We start from the raw sequence: 15,208 nt of genomic DNA, 5'->3' as shown, positions 1-15,208 counted from the left end.
TTTCTCAAGCTTTTTGTTTTACGCTGAAAAAAAAAAAAAAGATAAAAGAAGAAGTGCAGTTTTACTTTCCATCTCCTAGTGGGACTACTTTGCAAAGTATGAAAGAGCATTAACAATGCCACTGTGGTGTCACTTTTGGAAAGAAAGTGGGATTTCTGTTGGTTGTCCCAGTGCTGTCTATATGTTGTGTATACACTAGCATTTTAGCTTAAGTCAGGACAGTGGTTCAGGAGTAAACCTTGTATTCCTGCTACCACATGGAGTAGTCATACTTTCACAGCAGTATTGCTTTCACAGGGTGTATAACTAAAATACACGTTCATGACACTAATGAATATTCAGTTCTGGGAAATGCTGCATGTAGTTCAGAGTCAAAATCCTGTCAAACACATGAATTAATTTGTACCTAGGAGGAACATCCCCTTGGCACTAAGTGTTCTGCCATCCAGAGCCATCCGTGCTGCACCAAGCTGAAGCCACTCTGAGTAAGGGAGTCCAGGCTGCTTCATGCAGTTTCAGAGGAGCTTGGGTGGCAGCAACACTTCCCTGCTTAGACTGAATCACCTCTGTGTTACTGCCTGAATACTGGTGTGCAGGAAATGCTGAGGTCTAGATTAGAAATGCTGCTTAAATTTAGGTTACACTGGGCTCTGGCAATGCTGGAGAGCTGTAATGTGAATTGCACTAGCTCTCCCCTTTTTTGAGGGTTAACTCGCATGAAGTTCCCTTTGCTTCAGTGTTTCTATTGCAAAATAGGAGAAATTGTGTCACAGAAATTTTATAGAAGTAAATTTGGTCATGTTTATGAAGCACTGAGGTTCTATCATGAGGAACTCTACACAAATTAATGAGGAAAACATTGTTCTCCTCCTTCAGAGGAGGTCTTAAATAGTGTGCAACAAATTAGTTGTGAGACCATAGATTGGATAAACATGGGGAAAGAATATATTATATAGCTCTTCACTTGATGAGTACCATCCTTTCTGTAAATGTAATGAAAAAAGTCTTTCAAGAAAATAATGGAATCTTGTAATTAAAGATTGTATCAGCACTCATATGCCCAAAGCACCTGGCTTGGAGTTGTATGGGAGATTTAATGCTAACATTTCATCACATGAATGAAGGATGCTGCAATCTATGTATTATTCTTTAACATATTGTTTTACTGCAATTCATTTAAATTGGGGGTGGAAGAGGTTTAATTTTGATTGAATTATAATTCTTGCCATTTATTTATTTCTATTTAATTATTTGGAGTGTTATTAAAAAAGATTAACCATTTCATGAACCTGCTGTCCATTCATCTTAATATGTTATTAAATATAAGAATATTTCTAGCCGTCATTGTCATAACTATTGTCACAGCAGTATTTGTATTGAACCAGTGATAGATTCTTGCTTTGCTAGGCAGAATACACTGATAGAATGAGCTACAGTCCCAGACAGGGGGGATTACTGCCTTTACATGTAACAAGGACAAACCATAGAAAAAGAGACATTAAAAATGGAGGCTAATTAAAAAAAATGAGGTCTGTGCAAGTGTCATGTTCATTCTGACAGTGGATTTCCTTTAATTAATTGTATTTCTAGAAGGACTTCTGTGCTGAAAGACTTCACTGTATAGGATTTAATGAAGGAAAAAAAGATGAACAAGAATGTTAAGTATTGGATAAGGGGAGAAGAGTATGGTGGGCCACCAGACAGAGAATGAATGAGGCAATGGGAGCAGATAGTCCTAACCACAAAGAGAGTTAACAGGAGAAAGGTTATTCTTCTGCATCTTTTGTAAACTTAACTTGCTGTATGGTTTTGAAATTACTTTCTTGACTCTTCAAGCTCTGATTAACATTTTATTTCAAATTCATTAATATAGAATGTAAAAATAAAATTCTCTTAAACTAGAAGAACAATTTTAAATGCCCACATTTGCTAGTCTGCCACTAGTGCAAGATTCTGCATACAAAGTTTTAATGACACCCACAGTGTGATATGAATAAAAATGCGCTGAGGGGATGATTTAACATTAAACCACATTTTTACCTTATTTCTCAATTTCCATGTTTTTCAGACATTATCTAAATAAATAGGGTTGTTGCCTGTATCATTTTAATTTCTGCCTTGTGAGGATACCAGAGCAGTGGGGTTGACTTCTCCTGCATCTGCCTTGGACAGGCTCTGTGTGCAGATCATGCTACCCTGTACATCCCTCACCTGATTACTGCCTTGTGGAGATCTCACTAGGGTCTGCTTCAGGCAGCTTTGCAAATCTCCCCTACCTTTATGACAGAGCAATTTTGTTGATTAGTTTTGTTGACTATTATTTTGACCAAATGAGCCTGTTGAGGAGGTAATAGGGAAAGAGAAGCCAGTGGTCGTAAGCAGAGATTGCCACAGCACTTAATGTGGGTTTCTCAGCATGAATGAAATAATAACCAATATAGCACCTAAAATGAACTTTCTCCACACCCAGTGTCGAGGCCCTGACTGCCCAGAACCCCCATCTTTTCCTTGTTTCTCTGCTTTTTCACCTGGCTGTACACATCTGAGATTTACCCAGAAATGGAATGTCAGCCTGCAGTGAGGTGTTGCATGCCTGCTCTCTGTGCAGATACTCTGAAGCAATTGAAACATCTCACAGAGTTCTCTAATTGGATTTTCATACCTTTTATTTTTTTTTTTTTGCCTCATCTGAATACACATTTCAGCTTGATTTAAAAAATATGTCGTGTCTAAATCAAGATTCTCATAAATAATGTCTGAAAAATCTGCCCTGGGAGTCAGAAATTCTGTTATTTTGGGTCAAGGATCAACATGTCATTTTTAGTTGGATATTTTTTCAAGACATTAGTGGTTTGCATCTATTTTATTCAAAGTGACTTCACATCAGGATCTTCATTGTCTATGTGTTTACATGGATAGTGCTTTACAGAGTTTTTCTAATACTAGTTAATACTTTTTTCAAATGTATTATTGGAAAGAGAATTGTGAAGATAACCTTGATAATACTTTACATCTACTTGCTGAAACACACTTCTTATTATAATTCATATTAATTTTAATGGTGCAATTATGTTAGGTATAATTAGTGGTGGATTGTGTGTTTCTTATTAGCTGCATATTTTCAAAATAAATATTGCTATAATATTGTAAGTAAATTGTTTGGAATTTTTGTACTCTCCATGGGGTTGCCCAAAAGTAAATACTGTTCTTTTTAGATTCCATTTCTCATATATCTGATGAGAAATATATAAAAATAATACTATCATTATTTTCCTTTTGAATACCTTATAACTTCCTCTTTCTAATGCGCATACTTTTTCTTATTCTGCCTTCACAAAGTGACTTTGCCATTTGTTTTTATTTCGTGTTTTAGTTCCTCCTTGCAGCTCTTCATAATGCAAAAGAATGAGCAAACCATCATGATTTACTTTAATCTTTAGCCTATTAAATCTTGCACTTGAAGGTCAAATTTAAGCAGAGGTAAATCTATGTTTCTTTAATATACTTTAATTCTACAAATAAAATGTGATTGAAATTAAATTGTAGTAGGATTTCATTTTAGAATTTCTTTCTTATTCATCTGGTAAATATTGGTTAAAGGGAGTATAATGAAGTTTTGAACTTACTTGTTCCCCAGAGTACAGGCATCATTTTCATATAGTTTTGTTAGAATGTTAGGAGAAGATACTTGGTGAAAATAGTAAAAGTATGAGATTGTAGCAGGAAAATGAAAAGTCAGTGAAGGGTAATAGAAATTACTAGCAGCATGGGGAAGGCTTCAGCATAAAAGATTATGTGAAGAAACCCAGTGTTTAGTGTAATTAAATTTGAAAAGGGGAAACTTTCCCAGATTTAAATTTTTAAATCAAGAATTCATTCCTTTCTAGGAAAACTGAATGTGAATTTTAAATTTAATGAAAAAGGATTGGATGTAGTGTATTATGTGTTAAGAAAACCCAACAGATTATAAGTGATAGTTCTATTGGTAAAACTGGGGGGGAAAAAAGCAACCCTACCAATAATGCTTTTCAAAGCTTAATTTCTATATTACAGGTAGGATATGGGAAGAAAAGTTCAGAGAAGGCTTTGAAAAACTTTTAAATATTTCTACTATAAACATCTAGGAATATTTTTGGGCCTAACATTTATTTCTTCAAGTCATAGACATCACTGGAAACCATTAGACTAATATTGAATATTTTTGAAACAAAAATGCTGAAAGCAATTTTAATGAAATTTAAGAATCTCAATGTTACCAGAAACTTCCATGCAATGAAAAAAAAAAAGAATTTTTCCCTCTGTTACTCTTACAATCTAATGACTTATTTTATCAATGATCTTTTTGTGGGAAAATATGCAAGTGTCGGTCTGAAAAAAAATCTTTTCCTTTGTGCTGTACGAAGCAAACACTGCTGAGAGTCAAAAGGTGTGTCAGAGGACAACTGGGGGCACCTGCTTCCTAATTCATGGTTTTGTCCGGGCTGCACCTGGGCTGGGGGTTGTAGCTCACAGGTTTGCTCTGGTGTCTTTGGGGACCTTGGCCCTCTGTAGGGGACAGGCTGGCTTCAGCCAGGCACAGGACTGTACAGAAGCAGGAAAGAGTCCTTCAGTGTCAGAGGTGAGTGAAATTGGTGGATTTGTCAGTATATGGCTGGACCAGAGGTCGGCTGAGCGGCACCAGAAGTTGTCATGTTTTTGGAAAATAGGCCTGAATTTTTCTGCAGAGGAAGATACTCTACAGCTCTCAAATCTAGTTCCTTATTCGTATGTGTTAGGTGAGGGTGGGATGGACTAAGTCTCCCGTGGGAAATAAAAGAAGTAATCTCTGTATTACCTTCTAATAGGGCAGTTTATATAAAAATGTATTATATGGTTCAGCTATTCAGGTTGCAGCCATCTGTGTGGCATCTTGCTAGTGCCTTGAGCCCTGAGGAAAAACAGGATTGGAAATATTTTTCTCTTCAGTGCTTGGTGTTGGACCGTTCAGCTAAAATTTGACTCAGCTTATTGAACTTGTCTGAATGTTCAATGTGATTCTCTGGCTTTGCATGAGGTGTCTTGGTGGCTACAAAGGCGACTCAGGTTTGAAAACCTTCCCCTGATCTCAAAATGCAGCAGATACTGAATACAAAAGAATTGTGGGTTTTGGTACGCTGGCTTCAAAGAAATATTCTCAGAAATTTAATATAGGGAAATAATTTGAGTTATTGTGGCAGAGAAACCATTTGGCTGAAAAGGAGGTGAAGCTAGCAATTCAGAAACAAGGCTGTGGAGTGCATTGATGGTGGAGCTGTGGGAGGGAGGAAAAATAACCTACTGTGCTGCAGCTGTGTATGTGTGAATTAGAAATACTCCAAGAATTTACATCTTTACCTGATTTTTGCTAGTTTTTTCTACTTTTTTCTAGTTCTGAAGGTGAAATCTTAAATCTCTTTAATGGCATGTACAAATTTATGTGTGCCGCTTCAACATGTTAAAATATCAGAAAATTTATTTAAATGCTCAGGCTGTGCTAATTAAATCTGCTTAAAAATGATTTAATTGGAGTAGAGCAAATGTTCTGCAAACAATATCTGCTTAAATTGTTTATATTTTTTGGTTAGTATATAAACTTAAGCTATAAACAGGTGATGTCTGAAATTGTCAATTTCCGCTAAGATCTTATCTGGGAGTGTGTATCCTCTTATTATATTGTAATGGCCAAGCAAAAACCACACTTAGATAAAGTAACATTGTTCTAGAAGAATTTTAAATACCTTTCATTACGTTATCAGTTCCATAGGTGTTGTGTGTGACTAGTCAGCTGGGAGAAGTCATTAAATACAGGATAATAAGAATTTCTCATTTGCTAGCCTTGACGCATTTTATGTTAAAATAATTTCAATCTTGTGTACAAAACTGGATTTACACAATGAACAAGTTCTTAGATATCGTCTACCTTGTGTGTAATGAAGGGTTAAATTTTTTTTTTGCTAGAAGGGTTATCAGATCAAAGGGCTAGAAGAAAGTGTATCTATTCCCCCTGTTCTTGCCAAGAAAGTGTACAAGGTTGACTGTCAAGAGTGTAGCAAAGAGTTGGCAGTGGTTCTGAGATGGTCACCATCTAACAGAAAGAAGCAGCCTTAGAATTTCTGATTTTGACTATTTAATTATGTATGAAAAGCTGGGGTTTGGAGTTTTTTTCCTCTAGTAAAAAAGTATGGTTTATGAAGAACAAGGAAAAGACTTCAAGCTCAGATTTAAAGAAAAAAAGTAGACTAGTTGTGATTTGAACATCAGGGATGTTGCTCTGCTGCTTAATCAATGTAGAGTTTTAAAATCTCATAAAAACGTCTTGCCTAGTGGCAAGATGCATCTAGCTGTCTGAAAACTTCCAAGATGTGCAACATTCGTAGCAAAAAGAAGCAAGAATTATAGCATGTTATGAAATACGCTAAATCATGCAGGATCTGACCACTTAGGATATTCATTTGTACTAGTTCATTGTCTTTTTTGAGCAAGTTACACTCTTCTTTCATGCAAGAAAAGCATAAAACGTGCTTATTTTCCTATTGGGAAAATCCCTCCAAGATAAGACCTTTTTTAAAGAATTCTTTAACATTTCAGATACACAGAGAGTAATACATTGCAGCCCAAACGATTAGTCTGATCCCTTAAAATGATGATCAATAGTCTCACATTCAACCTCAAATGGAAACAGTACAGTTTGTTTGCCATTCTTCTTAGTCATTTAACTGTGCTGCTTCATGCTCTTGCAGGAGTTGGTCCTGTTGTTGTGTTCCCAGAACTATTTACTAAGGCTTTGGATCACCTTAGAAAAATATAAAACTATTTTAAAGTTAGTAAAATATCAGTAGTTAAACATTCTCATCATGTGTGTCAGTGTTGGGCATTGTGGCACTGTAATCATGGGCTCAGGTGTGCAAATTTTATTGTCCTTCACAGTTAATGATTTCTCTGTTAATCACTCAGAAAGGGAATAAAAATCCCTTAATACACAGTGAAGTAAATACTGAGCAACATCAGAATTTAATGCTAGTTTTGTCACTGTAGTGCCCTTAAAAAAAATCTGACAGCAGTTCTGCTATGTAAGGCATAGAAATGTACAGCTGTGATCTCAGTATTTTTGTGGCCATGTACCTACTTGTAGGCCTACTCCTGAGAGCAAGGTGCACTTTCCTCTGGGCTCCCTGTCTTCCCCTGACTGAACTGGTATCAGAGCTACAGCTGTGTCTTTCTTCTGAATAAATCCCTTTAATCTTCTTGGATAGCCACGGAGGGCTAAGAATAATCTTGCTCTTTAGATTTGACATTTTTTTTTGTCAAACACACACACGTGCATCATTTGTGAAAGATTGTCTACAGAAGCAGTATAGTGTTTTAAAATTTGAGAATGCAGAAATAAAAGAAGAGTAAAAATAAGTGGTTGTTACAGTTGCAGAGGTCTTAAAACTTCTAAACTTTATCTTACCTTTCAATGAAGTGTTATAAACTGGCTTAGGATGAAAGAAATGGAATCCTACAAAGACTTTTTTCGAGGGTTTGTAGCGGTAGAACAAGGTATAATGGCTGAAAGAGGGTAGATTTAGGTTAGTTATACGGAAGAAATAGTGAGGCACTGGAACAGGCTCAACAACAGAGAAGTTGTAGCTGCCCCAGCCCTAGGAGTGTTCAAGGCCAGATTTGAAGGGACTTTGAGCAATCTGGTCTAGTGGAAGGTGTCCCTATCTGTGGCAGGTGGGGAGGGAAATAGATGATCTTTAAGGTCTCTTCCATCCCAAGGCATTCTGTGATTCTATAGAATCTGTGCAAAGTCTATGACAAGATGCAAACTTTCTTTAGACTTGGGAGTCTATTGCTGCCATGTTCCCCACCCCCCCCCCCCTATTTAACCTAAAGACCTTTCCTGCATAAATTCATCATTATCAAGTGCACACCTGTGGCTATGATGGAGGAACTGACTTATTTCATGCTCCTTGTTTTCTTCCAGGGTGAAAAGTGTGTTTATCTCTGTAGACAACAGACTGCTGCTAATCATCTGTAATTAAAACTTGTTCCTTGATTTTTAAGTTGGAGTTCTTAGCTGAAAGTTGTTCTCAAGATGACCATAGAACATATTATGAAAAAATACATGTAAAGTTTTGTGGATTTTTTCATCAGTCAAATTTAACTTGAAGTCTATTTGGCCGCTGAAATTGAAAAGAGGATAATACCAGTCCCTGTGAAGAGCGGCATGGTAAATAATTAATAAAAGTGGCTAATCAATAGATTCTGTTCTGAAGAAAACAAAGATGTATTAGAAATTGAAATATGTTGCAATATATTTCTCTCCAACATACTGGACATGAAGTGAGATGCATGTCAGACCAGAGGAATCTAAAATTTGTCTTGTAATACTCAGCTAAAAATGCAGATTTTTAATGTAGAGAACAATACATATTTTATACTCTTCATAATGAATGTTTTTCTTTGTGAAGAGGTTGTGATTTCCCCACCCTTACTCAAATCTTTTGACTTTCTTGAAGTAACTCTAGATTATTATGACACTTTGGGTTTAGAACATCAGAAGTCTGTGGCTAGAGTCAGTGTTAAGAAAAGTAGATAGAATTATTGTTTAGTTTCAAGGCTGGTGGACAGTACTTGTGCAGAGGAGTATCAAAATAATACCTGTTTTTCAGAACCTTGCTTGCTCACAGTTCAATGCTTTCCCTGGTTTATATATTTTCCTTATCCTGAATGAATTGAATAGCTCACACTATAGATGGGCTCCCAGTACCTAAACCAAGTTTCTTTTCCTGGAATTTAAACCAATTACTTCTCATAGTGCCTTAGATGTGGAAACAAACTTGAATACTGTTCCCATATATCTTTGCCCTTTTTCTCTCCTTAAGCCCAGCCTTCATCACAAATCACATTTTCTAAGCTTACTAATTTTCTAGTCATACTCTCAGCTTGGCCTAATTTTATCTCTGTCTTTATTGGACTAAAACTTGTCAAAGTAATCCAGTGTGGGATTCTCCTGCAGCACATCACAGTTGACAGAGCGGGGTCAGTTTGTGTAATGCATAGTTCAATCTGCTTATTGGAACCTTCTATGCAGTACTGCTGCTTGGCCTTTTATTTTCTTGGCGATTTTTCCTCAAATGTGTATGCTTTTAAAGGATTTTTGACATTTTGCCCTTTAAATATAAAACTTTATTGGAGAAGATCTTTTGGTGAAACAATAGGGATTCAGAAGTAGCAGACTTTTTTTCCAAAAATATGAAATTTTCTAAGACATTACTAAACATTTCATTTTATGTATTTATGTAAAAATAGATTAGGAAACAGAATAAACATTACATTGACTATACTAAAAATATTATGGGGAAAAATCATCCCAAATAAGAGTAATAAATCCACAAGATTAATAAAGTAATGGTTGGTTTTATTTTCATTTATTTTGATAGTCATTCTTTTATATGTATTTGCAAGCAATTCAAGTAAGATTATGTTTCAACATATCATACTTTTATTTATAGGATTTATTTAACTTGTTTTTAGGGGACTCTTTAGTTATTCTCAATGCCTACTGACTTATTTCAGTGTACGTGCCAAAACCCCTGTCTTTGTCAGTCATGCACTTATGAGTCCTCCCATCTGAACTTGCCCTCTCTACTGAGTCTCCTCCTGAAAATTCGCTAAAATATGTCCCCTAGACTCTTAAGTGGAGTCTTTTAAAATGTATATTCAAAAATTTAAGGGTTTTTTTTGTAATCAACTTATTCTAGCAGAGAAACTCTTGATGAGACTCTTGTCTATTTTAGCAAGGCCTGTTGCAATAGCACAATGAAGTGATTTTTCTTTTTCTCCTCCTCCCCACCCTCTTTGTGTTGATGGTTAAATAAGTTTACTGTACAATTAGGCGAATACCAGAGCTAATAACAGACAGTAGGTAGGGTCACAGAGGGAGAAAAGGGGGGGGAATGGCAGTAGCTTTTTTTGTAGCAGTGAACCACTTAATCAGCTCTTTTGCAGTGCAGAGACTCTAATTAGTGGCTTGAATTTACACATCAAATTTGTCACAACAAATAAACTAGGCAGTCTTGATACTATCCTATAGATCACAAATGTATTTTCGCTCTGTCTTATTTTTGACTTGGCACTTCTGTTCTTAAGTGGAAGGAGAGATGCTTTTGTATTTTAAACATTGCTTAACCCTTCAGAATACTTTTTCAAAAGACAATACCAAGGGAGAAGATCAGGTTAGAAAGGTGAAATCATAAACTAAGTAAAAGCTGGCTGTATTCCCACAGTTCTGCTCTGTAGGATATTTGGAGCTGGTAAAGATATCATCTAAAAATATGAAAATTTGATGAGAAGCTTAAGTTGAAAAGGTCAGACTGAGGTTACAGATATGACCTGACTACAAGTGTTATTTGTCTTTTCCACAAGGAGATCCTAGTTTTCTCAGTTACCTAAATACATCTTTTCTGCATCTTGAAATTAAACTTGCAAGTATCTTTAACCTTTACCACCCTATTGTGAACACATAATGAGTAGAAAACAATAATTTAATATATCTTTCAGTCCTGGTTTTAGCTTTCCTTTGATTTAGGAGTATAGGGGGTATTGTAGGAGTTAATGTCAAAGATTCCTGTCACTTTGAATCCCATCTCTGTGAGTAGCCTTGGCTGTATTTAAGGAAGGTGTAAAAGAACATAAAAATTACCTTACTGGCACTTACATATCGTTTGGCACTGGAATACTGGTCATCTTGGAAATTCTAAAGTCAGAAAATACCACCTCTCTGCATTTAATATGCCTGGAGGGTTGTTTTTTTTCTTTTAATCACTGTTTTGTAACTTTTTAACTTGTATACTGGTTTTTGACAAGGAGTTCTACAATGTAAGTATAATGCATGAAGAAGTACAACTTTCTGTGGTTTTTTGAACTTTTTTTGCCAGTTTTGCCAGTTTCACAGGCTTGAGTGCTGATCATGCATACTGAAAATGAGTTGTTTATATCTGAAATGTATATAGAAGCATTTTACAACTAAAATTGCAGATGTTTCACATGTCAAAGGTCCATGTGAAACTTCTTGTCACTGTTTTTTTCCTGGTTTGATGTTGCTTGATTTATTTTTATATTTAAAAAAACCTAAATATGACTTTCAGTGAATCTCAAGTTCAACCTGTTTTCCAGAAAGCACTGCACTTCAAACTTGTGCTAATCAGTACTTTTTAACAAAACGTTCCATCTATAACCACCAGGAGTGTCACTTTCTGTTGAATACTACAAGTGGTTCATGGCTCTGACAAGTATTTTAATCATCATGATGAAATCTAAGGTTTAGGCATGTATTACTCCTTTGAAGGATGTATGATATTAACATTGGAAAACTATTAACATTGCTCACCAAGAGATTACAAACGGCCAAAGATACTATGCCTTTAAAATTTTGCGTAGAAGTCTTTGTTCTGACGGGGGGTTTTTTTTTATTTTTTAACAAACCAGCAAGATTCTGAGGAAAAAATAGCAGCCTTTAGAGTCCCCAAACTTTTTCTATGGCTTAGATGCTTTTTAGATCAGAGAGAATTTAATTTATTTCATGGTCTGAGAAAATGTCTAGAATGGTTTTTGTTTGTTTTCTTATAAAGTCAGAAGCACTACAGATTGTGCAAGCTCGCAATAGCTAAAACAACTGTGTGTATTGCAACTCTTTTTGGAAATTGCAGTAAAAGAGTCTAGGAAATTATTTCCTATGTATTTCTTTTTACTGAATATTCTAACCCCTGCTTTGAAGATACTCTGTGAAATATCTTCAGAGTTCCCCTTTGGGAGAGAAGACTGACCTTTGTTGTGACCGCATAATGTTTGAGTGACCGGCTGGCAAGTCACAAGTGACCTCTACTGTATTAATCTGCTTTTATAATCCTTTCACTGTTTCCTTTTTTTTTCTACATTTTTTTTTTTAATCTGCATACATTTCTCACCATGACTGAATTTTACAGTGTTATGTGCAGCAAAGTTAGAGGTAGGTGGGTTTGGCCTACACAGCTGTGCTGGAAAAAGTCATTACCATGGAATCTGTTATGCTGGAAAGATTGGTTTTGTGCTGTTTCACTTGAGAAGTGAGCTGTGACTGGTGTTGTGTGCTGTAGCAGAGCAGCTGCCGTGCTGTGGCTGGATTAGCAGCTCTTTGTCAGTGCTGTGCATCATCCAGCTGCAGGAGCAAAGCCATTTCAGTCGGTCAGGTATGACATCTAAATTGCAAACTCTTTGGACCAGGAATCCTGCACACCTTCCTCTTCTTGTCTAAACATATATATGTGTCTTTCACTGATAGTCCCTGTAAGCCTTTGGGTTACCTACTACTGCCACAGATGTTCATGAGACCAAGGACGCCCTATTGCAAAAGCTGAGGATGTGAAACAGAGGAAATAGCATCTTACAATACAGTGCTTACTGAAATACTGCTGCTACCAGCAATGAAGGAACCATGACCCCAGTGAAAATTGGATCTTTACCCAAAACAATGCGTTTTGTTGCAAAATACTTGCATCTAGATAAGGTTCTAAGGCCTTAAGTCCATAGATGATTATTTTTAATTAATTCTGTATAAAACCAAGGCACTGTGTACATGCATACTCCATACAACAGCCACTCCATACATTTATCGCAACATTCAGTAAACTACTGAGAAGAAATAAATAATGATGCTGCCTGGTTATGTTATGTGTCAGGACAAGGGTCTGTCAAGGGTATCAGGTTCATTTGATGTCTTTGATGTTACAAGCAACTATGGAAATATAGGTACATAATTTATGTTACAGCTTGAATATCTCCCAGCAACCTCACAAATGATGCTTGAAAGTCATTAATCACCATGAAAGTTAAAGGAAGATCACTGAAATCTGATACGTTGTACTGCAAGAGTAGTTTATTTGTCACCTCAGGTGAGTCCCTGGTACGTGCTCAGTGTTGCAGTGTATGAGGGGAAGCAAGAGAATATTCATTCCTGAGCAGAAATGTGTGGAGAAAGTTCTGAACTTCTGAGCTGGAATAGCCATTTTGGGTGCTTTAAAACCGGCTTAATTGATTGCACTGCTTGCTCTGGGAAACCGCACTTGAGCAAAAGAAATAGAAAGGCAGTTTGTGTCCTTTAGGTCAGGATTACTGTTCTGGCTAGAATACTGTCTGGGATTTTAGATTAAAGGAAAACAATGCTTCAATTTTTTTATCCTTATTAATGTTATGTAATTTGTTCTTCTCTTGACCCTGAGATTGATTTAGAATGTGTTGATTTGGGATGTAATTAAATATTTTTTTAATACATTGATTTATTGAGTAGTTCTTCTATTTTGACCTTAATTATTCAATTTTGGTTAGGTACTATGAATTTTATAGTAGTTTTTTTTATCCTGATATTTGATCACTTATTAATTTTCAGAAAACCTTTGAAAACAAAATGTAATTGCAAGATAAGTCACTAACATCAAAAATTTAAAACAATAAATTCGATGAAATTCTTACTGGCCAAAAAGGTTTCATGCCTAGAGATTTTAACAAGGGAAAACTTTAACCTTTTTCCACTTCTAAATAGGACATTTTTAGTTAACTAATGTTGCAGATATAATAACCTCAGATATATTACCAGTCATGAGTTCTGCAGTGTTATATATAAAAATCTTGGACTTAATAACTAATTCTTCTCAGTTATTTAAATAGTTGATACTCATCTGATTAATCTGAAATATTAAAGACCCCCTAAGGCTGGGATTTTATTTTAATTGCCTCTTTTTGTCCCCATACCACTGTTTTATTGACTTACTTGAAATATTCAAGAGATTAGCAAGGCATAAGTTTTTACGTCACACAAATATCCTGGTTTGACCTTATTCAGAGATTATTATGTATTCCTATTACACAGCTCAGTCCATAAAATCTCCCTTGCAAGTTTTGCATGCTTTGTCTTCAGATTTACTGACTCTACTAGAGTAAGGACTCCCAAAGGTAAAAGATTTCTCCTTGTCTTAATTATTTTAAGCCTATGGTTGATTCTTTTTTTCAGATAAAAACATAATCTTTCTGAAAAATTTGATTATGTAGCTGTAACACTTTCTACTCTGCCTCGACTTTCCCATACAGTAGTTTCTATAAAATTTTAATGTTTTCTCCCTGATGATAAGCTCAATTAACTAATGAAAACATACATATGAATCTCTTATGAGTTACTGTCAAGCTCATGCAGTGTTTATGGTCTTGCATGGTTCTGGAATAATGCAATCAGAATAAAACCTTAGAAATAATTTATTTTACAAGTAGCTATTCAAAAACTCTCTGAATTGTTGTTTAGAGTAATAATGACAGAAGGATGAAATCAACTTGTTTATCACAATCCATTGTTCCTACTGTTGCAGTTGTTACATATTGATGTGCTTACTTACTGGAATTTGCTCCTGAGTGGAAAACATCATCCTCCAGCCTGTTTGACTTCCTCCTCTGTCATCCATTCTGTGCATTGCATTCTGATGTAGCTTGCTAGGATAAACCTCTGTATCATGGGATGTCGTAGACTGTGTGCATGTATGGTGACAAAACTTGTGCAGCCTGACAATGTAGAGCCTTCAAATACATTTTAATCTGGAAGCTGAAAAATGCAGTGAAAAAGAAGACAGAGGGAATGTGACACTATACTTCAACTCTAAATAATGAATTTCTTTTTCTGTTTCTTCTGTTTTCCATGTGAAGCCATAGTGTCTATTAAAAATAAATCTGATTCTTGTAGATCATGTTTCCCAGGTTTGACAAATCATATGAAAACCTGTGAAGAAAATACACTTTTATCTTTTTTCTTATTCCACAAAAATAGAAGTATTTAGCCACATCAGATTTTGTTCATGCTCTTGTCTTGCTTGATTATAAAAGGGGACAGGGAAGGAATAAAAAAGGATAAGAATAAAAAAGCCAACTGACTATGACTAGCCAGACTAGATAAAAATACAAGAAAAAATCTATATTTATATATATTTATAATATACTTATTCTGTCTTTTCTTGTATGCTTTCTTGCTGTTTTAATCTTTTTGGTATATTTATGCAGCTTTCTTTTCTATGTTTTTAGTTTAATGCTACCCCTACAATGCCCTGTTATAGTCTCAATTTTCTTAATATAATCCTGCCTGGTTTTGAATGCTTAATTTGCTTATTAAAGTACTCTTCTCTGT

The 15,208-nt window shown here is 35.5% G+C and overlaps 1 protein-coding gene across 8 annotated transcripts in view; it reads left to right on the top strand.

Annotated features, from left to right (window-relative positions):
- KCNIP4 (potassium voltage-gated channel interacting protein 4) overlaps positions 1-15,208 on the top strand; it is a 401,922-nt gene that overhangs the window by 252,711 nt on the left and 134,003 nt on the right. Inside the window, exon 1 of one of the 8 annotated variants that reach the window (XM_032108717.1) lies at positions 13,914-13,995. The exons of the other annotated variants lie outside the window; for them this stretch is intronic. The gene's annotated coding sequence lies outside the window, so the exon portion shown is untranslated. Of the gene's footprint in view, positions 1-13,913; positions 13,996-15,208 lie in introns of those variants that run through there. 8 annotated transcript variants of the gene reach the window in all.

Source organism: Corvus moneduloides, chromosome 5 (assembly GCF_009650955.1).
Source record: "Corvus moneduloides isolate bCorMon1 chromosome 5, bCorMon1.pri, whole genome shotgun sequence".
NCBI lineage: Eukaryota > Metazoa > Chordata > Aves > Passeriformes > Corvidae > Corvus > Corvus moneduloides.
Note: the sequence above shows the minus strand (reverse complement) of the source record. Positions and strands in the feature narration are given on the sequence as shown.